The sequence below is a fragment of the Marmota flaviventris genome, chromosome X (genome assembly GCF_047511675.1).
Source record: "Marmota flaviventris isolate mMarFla1 chromosome X, mMarFla1.hap1, whole genome shotgun sequence".
NCBI classification, from domain to species: Eukaryota; Metazoa; Chordata; class Mammalia; order Rodentia; family Sciuridae; genus Marmota; species Marmota flaviventris.
The window spans coordinates 49180794-49194801 of NC_092518.1; positions in this window are offsets into that span (position 1 = coordinate 49180794).

The window sequence follows — 14008 nt, forward strand, 5'->3', positions numbered from 1 at the left end:
TAGGGTAAGATTCAGGTTTATATCTAGGGGTATTTTTAGGGTCAGGATGAAGGTTAGCGTTTGGGTTAGGATAGGGTTTGGGTTTAGGGTAATGACAGGGTTAGTTTTAGGGTTTAGGTTTGGTTTAGTGTAATGGATAGGGTTAGGGTTAGCCTAGGGTTAGCTTAAGGGTTAGGGTTATTGTTAGGGTAATGGATAGGTTTAGACCTAAGGTTAGGGCTAGGGTTATGTATAGGATTTGCGCTAGTTTTGGGTTAGGGTTTGGTTTAATTTTAGTATTAAAGCTAGGTTTAGGACTCAGATTAAGGCTAGGTTTGGGGTTAGGTTAGGGCTAGGTTAAGGCTATAGCTAATTATGAAGTAGGGTTATGATTAGCACTAGTTATAGGGTTAGAGTTAGGGCTAGGTCTAGTGTTAGGTTGAGGTTTACAGTGATGAGATATTTAGAGCCAGGGTTAGTGTTAGAGTCAGAGACAGGGTCAGGGTTAGTTTTGGGGTTAGGGTTAGGACTAGAATTAGGGATATGGTTAGGGATAGGTGTAGGGTTAGGGTTTGGTTTAGGTTAAGGGTTAGGGTTATGGCTATGACTCAGTTTTGTTTTAGGGCTAGAGCTAGGGTTAGAGCTAGTTTTAGGATTAGCATTAGCGTTAGGGCTAGTGTTAGGTTTAGGTTTAGGCTTAGTGTTAGGGTTAGATTTATGGTTTAGATCTAGGGTTATGGCCAGGGCTATGAATAGGGCCAGAGTTACACAAAGGGTTAGGACTAGGATTAGGGTTCTAGTAAGGGATAGATTTAGTACTAGGGTTTGGGTTAGGGTGAGAGTTTAGAGTTAGTCTTTGGGCTAGAGTTAGGGTTAGGATTAGGGCTAAATTAGAGTTAGGGCTAAATTAGGGCTAAGATTAGGGCTAGGGTTAGTGTTAGGGTTAGGCCTAGGTTTGGGGTTAGGGATAAAATTAAGGCTATGTTTAGGGCTAGTATAAGGGCTAGGGTTTGTGTTAGGGTTAGGGCTAGGATTAAGGCTAGGGTTAATATCAGGTCTAGGATTAAGGTTAGGAATAGTTTTAGGGTTAGGATTATGGCTAGGTCTAGTGTAAGGATTAGATAGGGTAAGAGTCAGGTTTAGAGCTAGGGGGATTATTAGGGTCACGGTCAGTATTAGGGTTTAGGTTTGAGGTTAGGTAGGGCTCGAATTAGCATTAGTGTTAGGGTTAGCGTAATGATTGGGTTAGGTTTAGGGTTCAGGGTAGATTTAGGGTAATTATTAGGTTTGGGGAAAGCAATAGGGTTAGGGTTAAGCCTAGGGTTAGCATTATGGTAAGGGTTATTTTAGGGTAATGGATACAGTTAGAGTTATGGTTAGGGCTAGGCTTATGGTTAGGATTAGGTCTTGTGTTAGGGTTAAAGTGAGAGTTAGAACTAAGATGAGGTTTAGGGTTATGTTTAGCATAAGGGTTAAGTTCTGAGCTATGATTAGGGCTAGGCTGAGAGTTAGGTTCAGAGTTAGGTCTAGGGATAGGATTATGGTAAATTTTGGGTTAGGGTTGGGGTTAGGGTTAGACCTAGGTTTAGTGTTAGGGTCAGAATAAGGGTCAGGGTTAGGGTTAGGGTTTGGGATAGTGTTAGAGCTAAAATGAAGGCTAGGGTTAGGACTATTAATAGGGTTAAGGTTTTGGTTTAGTCTAAGGACTAGGGATAGGTCTAGGGTTACTCTTAGGTTTAGGGTTTCACTTAGGGCAAGGGATTGATTTAGATCAAGGTTTTGGGCTATGGTTAGGGTTAGAGTTAGAGTTAAAGCTAGGTTTAGGGCTCGGTTTAGGACTAGTTTTGTGTTATGGTTAGGGCTAGGATAGGGCAATGGCTAATTAAGAACTAGGGTTAATATTAGGGTTAGTTTTAGAGTTAGGATTAGGGGTAGGTTGTGTGCTAAGGTTAGGTTTAAGGTTAGGGTAATATTTATAGCTACGGTTCTTGTTAGGATAGGAGTCAGGTTCAGGGTTAGTTTTATGGTTAGCGTTAAGACTCGAATTAGGGGCCATTGTTACTGTTAGTGTTCGGTTTGAGTTTAGGGCAATGTTTAGAGCTACGGTGAGTGTTAGGATATGAGTCAGGGTCAGGATTAGTTTTAAGGTGAGTCTTAGGACTCGAATTAGGGCTAGGTTTAGGTCTAGGTGTAGTGTTAGTGTTTGGTTTAAGTTAAGGTTTAGGGTTAGGGCTATTGTTCAGTTTTGGTTCACTGCTAGGATTAGGGTTAGGGCTAGTTTTATAATTAGAATTAGGGTTAGGGCTAGTGTTAGTGTTAGGCTTAAGGTTAGATTTAGAGTTAGGGTCAGGGCTGGGAATAACTTTAGGGCAAGTGTTAAGGCTAGTGTTAGGTTTACAGTAGCAGATAGGGATAGAACTAGGGATAGGGCTAGGGCAAGTGTTGGAGTTAGTCTTAGGGCTAGGGTTAGGATAGGGTTAGAGATAGAGCTAAATTAGAGCTAGGATGAGGGCTAGGTTTTGTGTTTAACTTAAGCCTAGGGTTAGGGTTAGGGTTAGGTTTAAATTTAGGGTAAGGGATGACATTATAGCTAGGTTTAGAGATAGGTTGAGGATTAGAATTAGGGTTAGGTGTAGGGCTAGAGTTAGGGTTATGATTAAGTCTAGGTTTAGGGCTAGGATGAGGGCTAGGTGTGTTTTAGGGTTAGGGCTAGTGCTAATTTCAAGTCCAGAATTATGTTTAAAGATAGCTTTAGGATTAGGTTTATGTCTACATCTAGGCTAAGGGTTAGGTGTTGGGTTATGGTAAAGTTTAGAGCTAGGGGTTTTATTAGGTCTGGGTTAGGGTTTGGGATAGGTTAAGGTTTCAAGTTTGGGCTTGAATTAGTTTTAGGATTAGGATTAGGGTAATGATAGGGTTAGGTTTAGGATTCAGGTTAGGTTTAGGGTAATGGAAGTGTTAGGATTTGGGATAGGGTTAGGTTTATGCCTAGGGTTATAATTATGGTTATGGTTATGGTTCTGGTAATGAATAGATTTAGAGATCAGTTTAAGGCTAGAGGTATGGTTACAATTAGGGCTAGTGTTAGGGTTAGGTAAGGTTTAAAGCTAGGGTTAAGGCTCGGATTAGGGCTAGGTTTGGGGTTATGTTAGGGCTAGGCTTAGGATTACAGCTAATGTAAGTACTAGGTTTGCAATTAGGGCTAGTTTTAGGGTTTTAGTGCTAGGTTTAGTATTAGGGTTAGGTTTAGGGTTAGGGTGATTTTTAGAGCTAGAGGTGTTAGGGTCAGTGTCAGGTTCAAGGTTAGTTTTAGGGTTCAGCTTCCAACTCAAATTAGGGCTAGGGTTAGGTCTAGGTGTAAGGTTAGTGTTTGGTTTAGGTTAATGGTTAGGGTTAGAGCTATGGCTCGGTTTTGTTATAGGGCTAGGGCTAGGGTTAGGGCTCATTTTAGGATTAGTGTTATGGTTGGGCTAGTGTTAGGGGTAGGCTTAAGCTTCAGGTTAGGGCTAGATTTAGAGTTACGTTTTGCCTAAGGTTAGTGCTAGGGATAAGGATAGGGCAAGGGTTAGTACTAGGGTTAGGGCTAGGGTTAGGATTATGGTAAGTGACAGGGTTAGAACGAGTGATAGGGCTAGTGTGAGAGTTAGAGTTAGTCTTAGGGCTATGGTTAGGGTTAGGTTTAGGGATAGGGCTAAATTATGGCTAGGGTTATGTTAGGGCTAGGGTTAGGGCTAGTTTTAGGATTAGGCTTAGGCATCGACTTAGGGTTTGATTTAGAGTTAGGTTTCGATATAGGGTTAGTGCTAGGGCTAAGAATAAGGCAAGGGTTACCATTAGGGTTAGGGTAGAGTTAGGGTTTAGTTTAGGCTAAGGATGTGGTTATAGCTAGGTTTAGGACAAGGGTGAAGTTTAGTATTAGGGTTAGAACTAGGGCTAGGGTTAGGGTTATGATTAAGGCTATGTTTAGGGCTACGATGAGGACTAGGATTTGTTTTAGGGTTAGGGATAGTATTAGGGCTATGGCTAATATCAGGTCTAGGGTTACAGTTAGGGATAGATTTTGTGTTAGGTTTATGGCTTGGTCCAGTATAAGGGTTAGGTTTTTGGTTAGGGTCAGGTTTAGATCTAGGGTTATTGTTAGAATCAGGGTCAGGATTAGGGTTTGGGTTAAGTTAGTGTTTAGGTGCAGGGCTCAAATTAGTGTTAGATTTAGGGTTAGGATAATAACAGAGTTAGGTTTAGGGTTTAGGTTTGGTTTAGTGTAATGTATAGGGTTAAGGTTAGGCCTAGGGTTATCAGAAGGGTTAGGGTTATTATTAGGGTAATGGATAGGGTTAGCCCTAAGGTTAGGGCTAGGGTTATGTATAGGATTAAAGCTGGTGTTTGGGTTAGTGTTAGGTTTAAGTTTAGGGTTAAAGCTAGGTTTAGGACTTGGATTAAGGCTAGGTTATGGGTTAGTTTAGGGCTAGGGTTAAGGCTACCGCTAATGTATGAATTAGGTTTATGATTACAGCTAGTTATAGAGTTAAAGTTAGGTTTAGGTCTAGTGTTAAGGTTAGGTTTACGGTGATGATGATGTTTAGAGCCAGGGTTAGTGTTAGGGTCAGAGTCAGGGTCAGGGTTAGTTTTCGGGTTAGGATTAAACTATAATTAGGGATAGGGTTAGGGCTAGGTGTAGGGTTAGGGTTTGGTTTAGGATAAGGGTTAAGGTTAGGGGTTTTGTTTTAGGGCTAGGGGTAGGGTTAGGGCTAGTTTTAAGATTAGTCTTAGGGTTAGGGCTAGTGTAAGTATGAGATTTAGGCTTAGATTAAGGATTAGAGATAAGAGTAGAGTTATGGTTAGATTTAGTCTTAGGGTTAGGGTTAAATTTAGAGTGAGGTTTAGCTCTAGGTTTTGAGATAGGGCTAGGGTAGGGCTACGTTTAGGGCTAGGTGTATGGTGATGGTAAGGGATAGGATTAGAACTAGGAATAGGGCTAGTGTGAGAGTTAGAGTTAGATTTAGGACTAGGGTTAGGGTTAGGGATAGGGCTAAATTAGGGCTTGGATTAGGTGTAGGGTTAGTGTTAGGGTTAGGCCTAGGGTTAGGGATAGGGTTAGTGTTAGGTTTAGGGTTAGGGTTACGTTTAGGGTTAGGGATGGGAATATAGCTAGTTTTAGGACTAGGGTGAGATTAAGGTTTAAGGTTAGGGTTAACGTCAGGGTTAGGGTTATGATTAAGGCGAGGTTCATGGCTAGGATGTGGGCTAAGTTTTGTATTAGGGTTAGGGCTAGTATTAGAGCTAGGGCTAATGTCAGGTCTAGGGTACGGTTAGGGATAGTTTTAGGGTTAGGTTTATGGCTAGGTCTATTGTAAAGGTTAGGTTTCTTGTTAGGGTCAGCTTTAGAGCTATGGGTATTATTAGAATCAGGGTCAAGGTTAGGGTTTGGGTTAGGTTAAGGTTTAGGTTTAGGACTCAAATTAGTCTTATGTTTAGGGATCGGGTAATGACACCGTTAGGTTTAGGATTCAGGTTAAGTGTAGGTTAATGGACAGGGTTAAGGCTAGTGCTAGGATTAGGGTTCCGCCTAGGGTTAGCATAAGGATTATAGTTATCTTAGGGTAATTAATAGGGTTAAGAGTTAGGGTTAGGGCTAGGGTTATGGTTAGGACTAGGTCTAGGGTTAGGCTTAGGGTTATGGTTAGGTCTAGGGTTATTGTTAGGGTTGTCTTTAGTGTTAAAGCTAAGGTAGGGCTTGGATTAGTGCTAGGGTTAACTTTTGTTATACGTTAGGGCTATGGCTAATGTAAGAACTAGTGTAATGATTAGGACTAGTTTTATGGTTAATGCTAGGGCTAGGTGTAATTTTAGGGTTAGGTTTAGGTTTAGGGTGAAGTTTAGAGCTAGGGTTAGTGTTAGTGTCAGGGACAGTGTTTGGGTAGGGTAATGGTTAGGGTTAAAGCCAGAATTAGTACTAGGTTTAGGTCTAGAGGTAGGGTTAGAATTTGGGTTAGGTTAAGGGTTATTGTTAAGGCTACGTCTAGTTTGTCTTTAGGTCTAGAGCTATAGTTATTGCTAGATTTAGGATTAGGTTTAGCTCTAGGTCTAGTATTAGGGTTAGGTTTAGGTATAAGGTTACCAGTAGGGCTAGTGTTAGGTTTTGGTTTAGGGTTAGGTTTAGATTTAGAGTAAGATTAGTATTAGGGTCAGAATAATGGTCAGGGATAGGGTTAGGGTTTGGGTTATGGTTAGATCTAGAAGGAAGGCTAGGGTTATGAGTAGTTATATGGTTAGGGTTTTGGTTAGGCTAAGGATTAGTGCTAAGAATACGGTTAGCACTAGGGTGAGAGTTTGGCTTAGGGTAAGGGATAGGGTTACAGCTAGCGTTAGGACCAGGGTTAGGGTTAGGTTTAGGGTTAAAGCTCATGTTAGGGCTTGGATTAGGGCTAGTTTTGTATTAGGGTTAGGGCTAGTGTTATGGTTATGGCTATTGTAAGAACTAGGGTTACAATTAGGGTTAGTTTTAGGGTTTGGTTTAGGGCTAGGTCTAGTGTTATGGTTAGGTTTAAGGTTAGGGTGATGTTTAGAGCTAGGTTTAGTGTTTGGATATGAGTCAGGGTCCTGGTTATGTTTGGGTTAGGGTTAGGTTTCAAATTAGGGATAGAGTTAGGGCTGGTGTAGGGTTAGGGTTTAGTCCAGGGTAAGTGTTAGTGTTAGGAGTATGGCTTGGTTTTGTTTTAGGGCTAGGGCTAGTGTTAGGGCTAATTTTAGGATTAGCATTAGGGTTAGAGCTAGTTTCAGGGTGAGGCATTGGCATTGGGTTAGGGTTAGTTTTAGAGATAGGTTTCAATCTAGAGTTAGAACTAGGGCTAAGGATAGTGCAAGGGTTACGGCTAGGGTTAGGGCTTGGGTTAGGGTTATGGTAAGAAATAGGGATAGAAGTAGGGATAGGTGTTGTGTGAGAATTATAGTTAGTCTTAATTCTAGGGTTAGGGTTAGGGTTAGGAATAGGGCTAAATTAGGGCTAGGATGAGGGCTAGGTTTAGTATTAGGGTTAGGGCTAAGTTAGAGTTATTGTTAGGGCTCGGGATAGTGTTAGGGTTAGGGTAAGGGTTAGGGATTAAACTACAGTTAGGGCTAGGAGGAGTGTTAGGTTTAGTGTTAGGACTGGGTTATGGTTATGGTTAGGGTTAGGGTTAGGGTTGGGGTTAGGGCTAGGGTTTTCCTTAGGGTTAGGGTTAGTTTTAGAGTAATGTATTGGATTAGATGTAAGATTAGGTTTAGGGTTAAGTTTAGGATATGGTTAAATTTAGATTTAGGGATAGGTTTAGTTTTGATTTATAGTAAGGGTTACAGTTAAGTTTATGGCAAGGGTTAGGTTTAGGGTTAGGTTGAGGGTTAGGTTTATGATTAGGGTAAGGGATAGTGTTAGGTTTAAGGCTAGGGTTATTATTAGGGTTAGGAGTAGGGTTAGGGTAATGTTAGGGTTAGAGCTAGTGTTAGTACTAGGTTTAAGGTTAGGATTAGGTCTACGTTTAGGTTTAGGTTTAGGAATAGGGCTAAGGTTATGTTTAGGCTAAGGGTTAGGCTTTGAGCTAGGGTTATATGTAAGGCAAGGGTTAGGGTTAGTGCTACATTTAGGATTATGGTTATGCTTAGGGTAGATTTAGGCCTCAGATTAGGGCTACGTTTTGTGTTAGGTTTAGGCTCAGGGTTAAGGCTATGTGTAATATAAGATCTAGTGTTCTGATTAGAGCTACTTTTAAGTTTAGAGTTATGGCTATGTCTAGTGTTATGTTTAGGTTTTGGGTTAGGGTCAGGTTTAGAGCTAGGTTTAGTGTTAGTGTTAGGGTCAGTGTTCAGGTTAGAGTTAGGTTTAAGGTAAAAGCCAGAATGAGAACTAGAGTTAGGTCTAGGGATAGGGTTAGTGTTTGCTTTAGGTTAAGGATTATGTTAGGGCTAGAGCTCAGGGATTTTTTAGGTCTAGGTCTAGAGTTATGGATATATTTAGGAATAGGTTTAGGTCTAAGGCTAGTGTTAGGGTTAGGTTTAGGTATAAGTTTACTCATAGGGCTAGTTTTAGGGTTTGGTTCAGGGTTAGGGTCAGATTTAGACTGAGGGTTTGTGTTAGGGTAAGGATTTGAGTTAGGGTTAGAGCTAGAATGAGGGCTAGAGTTAGGACTCATAATAGGGTTAGGGTTTGGATTAGGCTATGGATTAGGATTAGGACTAAGGTTAGCACTATGGATAGGTTTTGGCTTAGGGTAAGTGATAGAGTTAGATCTAGGGTTAGGGCTAGGGTTAGGGTTAGGGTTAGGGCTAAGGTTAGGTTTAGGTTTAGGTTTACTTCTAGGGTTAGGGCTCAGATTAGGGCTAGTTTTTCTGTTAGGTTTAGGGCTAGGGTTAGGGCTATGGCTAATATAAGAACAAAGGTTATGATCAGAGTTAGTATTTGGTCTAGATCTAGTGTTAGCATTATCTTTAGGGTTAGTGTGATATTTAGAACTAAGGCTAGTGTTAGAATATAAGTCAGTGTCAGGGTTAATTTTGGGACTAGGACATGAATTAGAGCTAGAAGGTTATGGCTAGGTTTAGGGTTAGGGTTTGATTTAAGTTAACATTTAGGGTTAGGACAATGGTTCGGTTTTGTTTAAGGGATAAGGCTAGGGTTACGGCTAGTTTTAGGATTAGCAATAGTGTTAGGTCTAGTGGTAGGTTGAGGATTAGGCTTAGTGTTAGGGTCAAATGTAGAGTTATGGTTAGATCTAGGGTAGGGTCTAGGGCTAGGGTTAGGGTTAAGGTTAAGGCTTGTGTTAGGTTTATTGTAATGGATAGGGTTAGAACTAGAAATAGGGCTGGGGAGAGTTAGAGTTAGTCTTAGGCCAAGGTTAGGGGTAGAGTTAGGGTCAGGGCTAAATTAGGGCTAGAATTAGTGCTAGGGTTAGTGTTAGGGTTAGGCCTATGGTTAGGGCTAGAGATATGGTTAGTGTTAGGGTTAGGGTTAGTGACAGGGTTAGGGGAAAGGATGGGGTTATACCTAAGTTCAGGTCTAGGGCGAGGGTTAAAATTAGAGATAGGGCTAGAGTTAGGGTTTGGGTTAGGATTAAGGCTAGGTATAGGCCTAAGATGAGGACTAGTGTTTGTGTCAGGGTTAGGGCTAGGATTAGGGCTGGGGCTAATGTCAGGTCTGGGTTTATGGTTATGGATAGTTTTAGGGTTAGGTTATGGCTAGGTCTAGTGTAAGGGTTAGGTTTAGGTTAAGGGTCAGGTTTAAAGCTAGGTGTATAATTAGGGTCAGAGTTTGAGTAGGGTTTGGTTTAGGTTAAGATTCAGGGTTAAGACTTGAATTAGCATTAGGGATAGGGTTAGGGTCCGGGTTAGGGTAATTGATAGGGTTAGGTTTAGGGTTCATGTTAAGTTTAGAGTAATGAATAGGGTTAGTGTTAGCAATAGTGTTAGCATTAGGCCTAGGGTTAGCATTTGGGTTAGGCTTATCTTTAGGGTAATGGATAGGATTCGAGCTAAGGTTAGGGCTAGGGTTAAGGTTAGAATTAGGACTAGGGTTAGAGTTAGGCCTATGGTTCATTTCAGGGTTAGGTTTGGGGTAAGTGTTAGCGTTTGAGCTAGGATTAGGGCTAGCGTGAGGGTTAGGGTTAGAGTGAGGGCTAATGTTAGGGTTAGGGTTAGGATTATGTTTAGATTAAGGTTAGAGTTTGAGCTAGAATTAGGGTTAGGGGAGGGTTAGGGTTAGGGTTAGGTCTAGGCTTATGGTTAGGGTTACAACAAGGGCTAGGTTTAGGGCTAGGATAAGGGCAATGTTTTGTGTGAGGTTTATGGCTAGCATTAGGGCTATGGGTAATGTAAGAGCTAGGGATATGGTTATGGCTAGTTTTAGGGTTAGGGTTATCGATAAGTCTAGTGTTCTAGTTAGGTTTTGGGTTAGAATAAGATTTAGAGCTAGGATTTGTTTTAGGGTAACTGTCATTGTCAGGTTAGGGTTAGGTTTAGGGTGAGGGCCAGTTTTAGGACTAGCGTTAGGTCTAGGGATAGAGTTAGTCTTTACGTTAGGTTAACGGTTATTGTTAGGGCTAGTGCTAGGTTTTTGTTTAGGGCTAAGGTTAGATTTATGACTCTATTTAGGATTAGGTTTGGTCTAGTGCTAGTGTTACTGTTAGGTTTAGGTATAGGTTTACTGGTAGGGGTAGGGTTAGGGTTCGCTTTAGGGTTAGTGTCAGGTTTAGACCTAGGGTTAGTGTTAGGGTCAGAATAAGGGTCAGGGTTAGAGTTAGGGTTAGAGCTAGAATGAGGGCTAGGGTTAGGACTAGTAATAGAGATAGGGTTTGAGGTAGGGTAAGGATTATGGTTAAGACTAGGGTAGTATTAGGGTGAGGGTTTGGCTTAGGGTAAGGGATAGGGTTAGAGGTAGAGTTAGGATTAGGGTTAGGGTTAGGTTTAGGATTAAATCAAGGTTTAGGGCTCGAAATAGGGCTAGGATTTGTGTTAGCATTAGGGCTAACACAAATATTTCATATTATTATGAAAGAACTAGGATTCCGATTTGGGCTAGTTCTAGTGTTAGCATTAGGTCAATGTTTAGAGCTAGGGTTACTGTTAGGGTCCAAGTAAGGGTCAGGGTTACTTCTGGGGTTAGAGTTAGGACTCAAATTAGTACTACGTTTAGGGCTAGGTGTAGGGTTAGGTTTTGGTTTAGGTTAAGGGTTAGGGTTAGTGTTATGGCTCGATTTTGTTTTAGGGCTAGGGTACTGTTAGGGCTAGTTTTCCAATTAGCATTTTGGTTAGGGCTAGTGTTAGAGTGAGCTTTAGGCTAAAGGTGAGGGTTAGATCCAGGTTTAGGGCTAGGGTGAAGGTTAGGGCTAGGGTTGGGGCTAAGGATAGGGATAGGGTTTGGGTTATGGTAACGGATAGGTTTAGAACTAGGGATAGGACTAGGGCGAGAGTTAGAGTTAGTCTTAGAGCTAGGGATAGTGTTATGTTTAGGGTTAGGGCTAAATTAGGGCTAGATTAGAGCTATGGTTAGTGGTAGGTTTAGGCCTAGGTTTAGGGCTAGGATTAGGGTTAGCATTAGGGTTAGGGTAAGGTATGATGTTACAGCTACATTTAGGGCTAGGGCAAAGCATAAAATTAGGATTAGGGCTAGGGTCAATGTTAGGGTTAGGGTTAAGGCTAGGCTTAGGGATAGGATTAGGGCTAGGATTTGTATTATGGTTAGGGCTAGGATTAGGGATAGGGCTAATGTCAGGTCTAGGGTTATGGTTAGGGATACTTTTAGGGTAAAGATTATGGCCAGGTCTATTGTAAGTGTTAGGTTGAAGGTTAGTGTCAGGTTTACAGCTAAGGGTATTATTAGGGTCAGAGTCAGGGTTAGGGTATGGGTTAGGTTAAGGATTAGGCTTATGTCTCAAATTAGCATTAGGGTTAGTGTTAGGGTTAGGGTAATGGATATGGTTAAGTTTAGGGTTAAGGTTAGAATTAGAGTAATGGACAGGTTTAGGGTTAGGGATAGGGTTAAGTTTAGGCATAGGGATAGAATTCGGTTAGGGTTATGGTTAGGGTAATAGATTGGATTAGAGATACAGTTAAGACTAGGGTTATGGTTAGGTTAGAGCTATGGTTAGGGTTAGGTCTAGGGTTAGAATTTGGTTGGGGTTATGGTTAGGGTAATGGATAAGGTTAGAGCTAGGGATAGGGCTGGGATTATGGTTAGGATTAGGGCTATAATTTGGGTTAGATTTTGGGTTAGGACAAGTTTTAGGTTTATGGTTAGGTTTAGGTTAAGTATTAAGGCTAGGGTTAGGGTTAGGGCTACGGTTAAAGCTAGGGTTAGGGCTCTGATTAGGTCTAGGCTTTGAGTTAGGTTAGGGCTATTTAGGACTAGGGCTAATGTTAGAACTAGTGTTATAATTAGGGCTAGTGTTAAGTTTAGCATTATGTCTAAATCTAGTGTGTAGATTAGGTTTAGGTTTAGGGTGATGATTAGAGATAGATTTAGTTTTACCGTCAGAGTCAGGATCAGTGTTACTGTTCAGAATTAGGGATAGACTCGAAAAAGGACTAGGGTTAAGGCTAGGGTTAAAGTTTGTGTAAGGGTTAGGGTAAGAATTAGGGATAGGTCTAATGTCATTTCCAGGATTATGGTTTGGTTAGGGTTAGCATTAGGGCTTTGTCACAGTTTTGTTTTAGAGCTAGGGCTACTTTTAGGATTAGCGAAAGTGTTAGCACTAGTGGTATGGTGAGGTTTAGGCTTAGATTTATTGTTATGGTTATATCTAGGTTTAGGGCTATGGCTATGTTTAGGACTAAGGTTAGGGCTAGTGTTAGGGTTATTAACAGATAGAGTTAGAACAAGAAATAGGGTTAGGGTGAGAGTTAGAGTTAGTCTTATGGCTAGGATTAGGGTTAGGTTTAGGGTTAGGGCTAAATTAGGGCTAGATTTAGGGCTAGGTTTAGTGTTAGGGTTAGGCCTAGGGTTAGGGTTAGGATTAGGGGAAGGAATCGGGTTATAGCTAGGTTTAGAGCTAGGGCGAGGGTTAGAATTAGGGTTAGAGCTAGGGTTAGGATTAAGGCTATGTTTAGTGCTAGGATGAGGGTTTGTGTTAGGGCTAGGGCTAGGATTAGGGATAGGGCTAATTTCAGGTCTAGATTTATGGTTAGTGTTAGTTTTAGGGTTAGGTTACGTCTAGGTCTAGTGTAAGAGTTAAGTTTAGGTAAGGGTCAGGTTTAAAGCTAGGTGTATTATTAGGATCAGGGTCTGGGTAGGGTTTGGTTTAGGTTAAGTTTTAGGGTTAAGGATTGAATTAGCTTTAGGGTTATGGTTACAGATAGGTTAATGGATAGGATTCGGTTTAGGGTTCAGGTTAGATTTAGAGTAATGGGTAGGATAGGGTTAGTGCTAGTGATAGGGTTAGCATTACGCCTAAGGTTAGCATATGAGTTAGCCTCATCTTTAGGGTAATGGATAGTGTTAGTGCTAAGGTTAGGGCTAGGGATAAGGTTACGATTAGGGCTAGGGTTAGGGTTAGGCCTAGGGGTAATGTCAGGCATAGTTTTAGTGTAAATATTAGCATTTGAGCTAGGGTTAGGTCTTGGGCAAGGGTTAGGGTTAGAGTCAGGGCTAGGGTTAGGGTTAGGGTTATATTTAGGGTAAGGGTTAGAGTTTGAGCTAGGTTTAGGGCTAGGGCAAGTGTAGGATTAGGCTTAGGTATAGAATTATGGTTAGGGTTACAATTAGGGCTAGGTTTAGGGCTAGGATAAGGGCTAGTTTTGTGTGAGGTTAGGGCTAACATTAGGGCTATGGAAAATATAACAGCTAGGAATATGTTTATGGCTAGTTTTAGGGTCAGGGTTATGGATATGTCTAGTGTTAGGGTTAGATTTTGGGTTAGGATAAGGTTTAGAGCTAGAGTTTGTTTAGGGTTAAGGTCATTGTTCAGGATAGGGTTAGCTTTAGGGTGAGTGCCAGAATTACGACTAGCTTTGAGTCTAGGGATAGGGTTAGTTTTTTAAGTTAGGTTAACGGTTATTGTTAGGGCTAGTGCTAGGTATTTGTTTAGGGCTAGGGCTAGATTTATGACTATATTTGTAATTAGGTTTCGTCTAGTGCTAGTGTTACTCTTAGGTTTAAGTATAGGTTTACAAGTATGGGAAGTGTTAGGTTTCGGTTTAGTGTTAGGATCAGGTTTAGACTTAGGGTTAGTGTTAGGGTCAGAATAAGCGTCAGAGTTAGGGTTAGGTTTATAGCTAGAATGAGGGCTAAAATAGGACTAGTAATAGAGTTAGGGTTTGGGGTAGGTGAAGGATTAATTTTAGGACTATGGTAGCATTAGGGTTCGGGTTTGATTTAGGGAAAGAAATAGGGTTTAAGGTAGAGTTAGGGTTAGGGTTAGGTTTAGGGCTAGGGTTAAGGTTAGGGTTAGAGTTCAAAAATAGGGTTAGGTCTCGGATTTGGGCTAGGATTTGTGTTATCATTAGGGATATGGCTAATGAAAGAACTAGGTTTCTGTTTAGGGTTAGTTCAAGGGTTAGTGTTAGG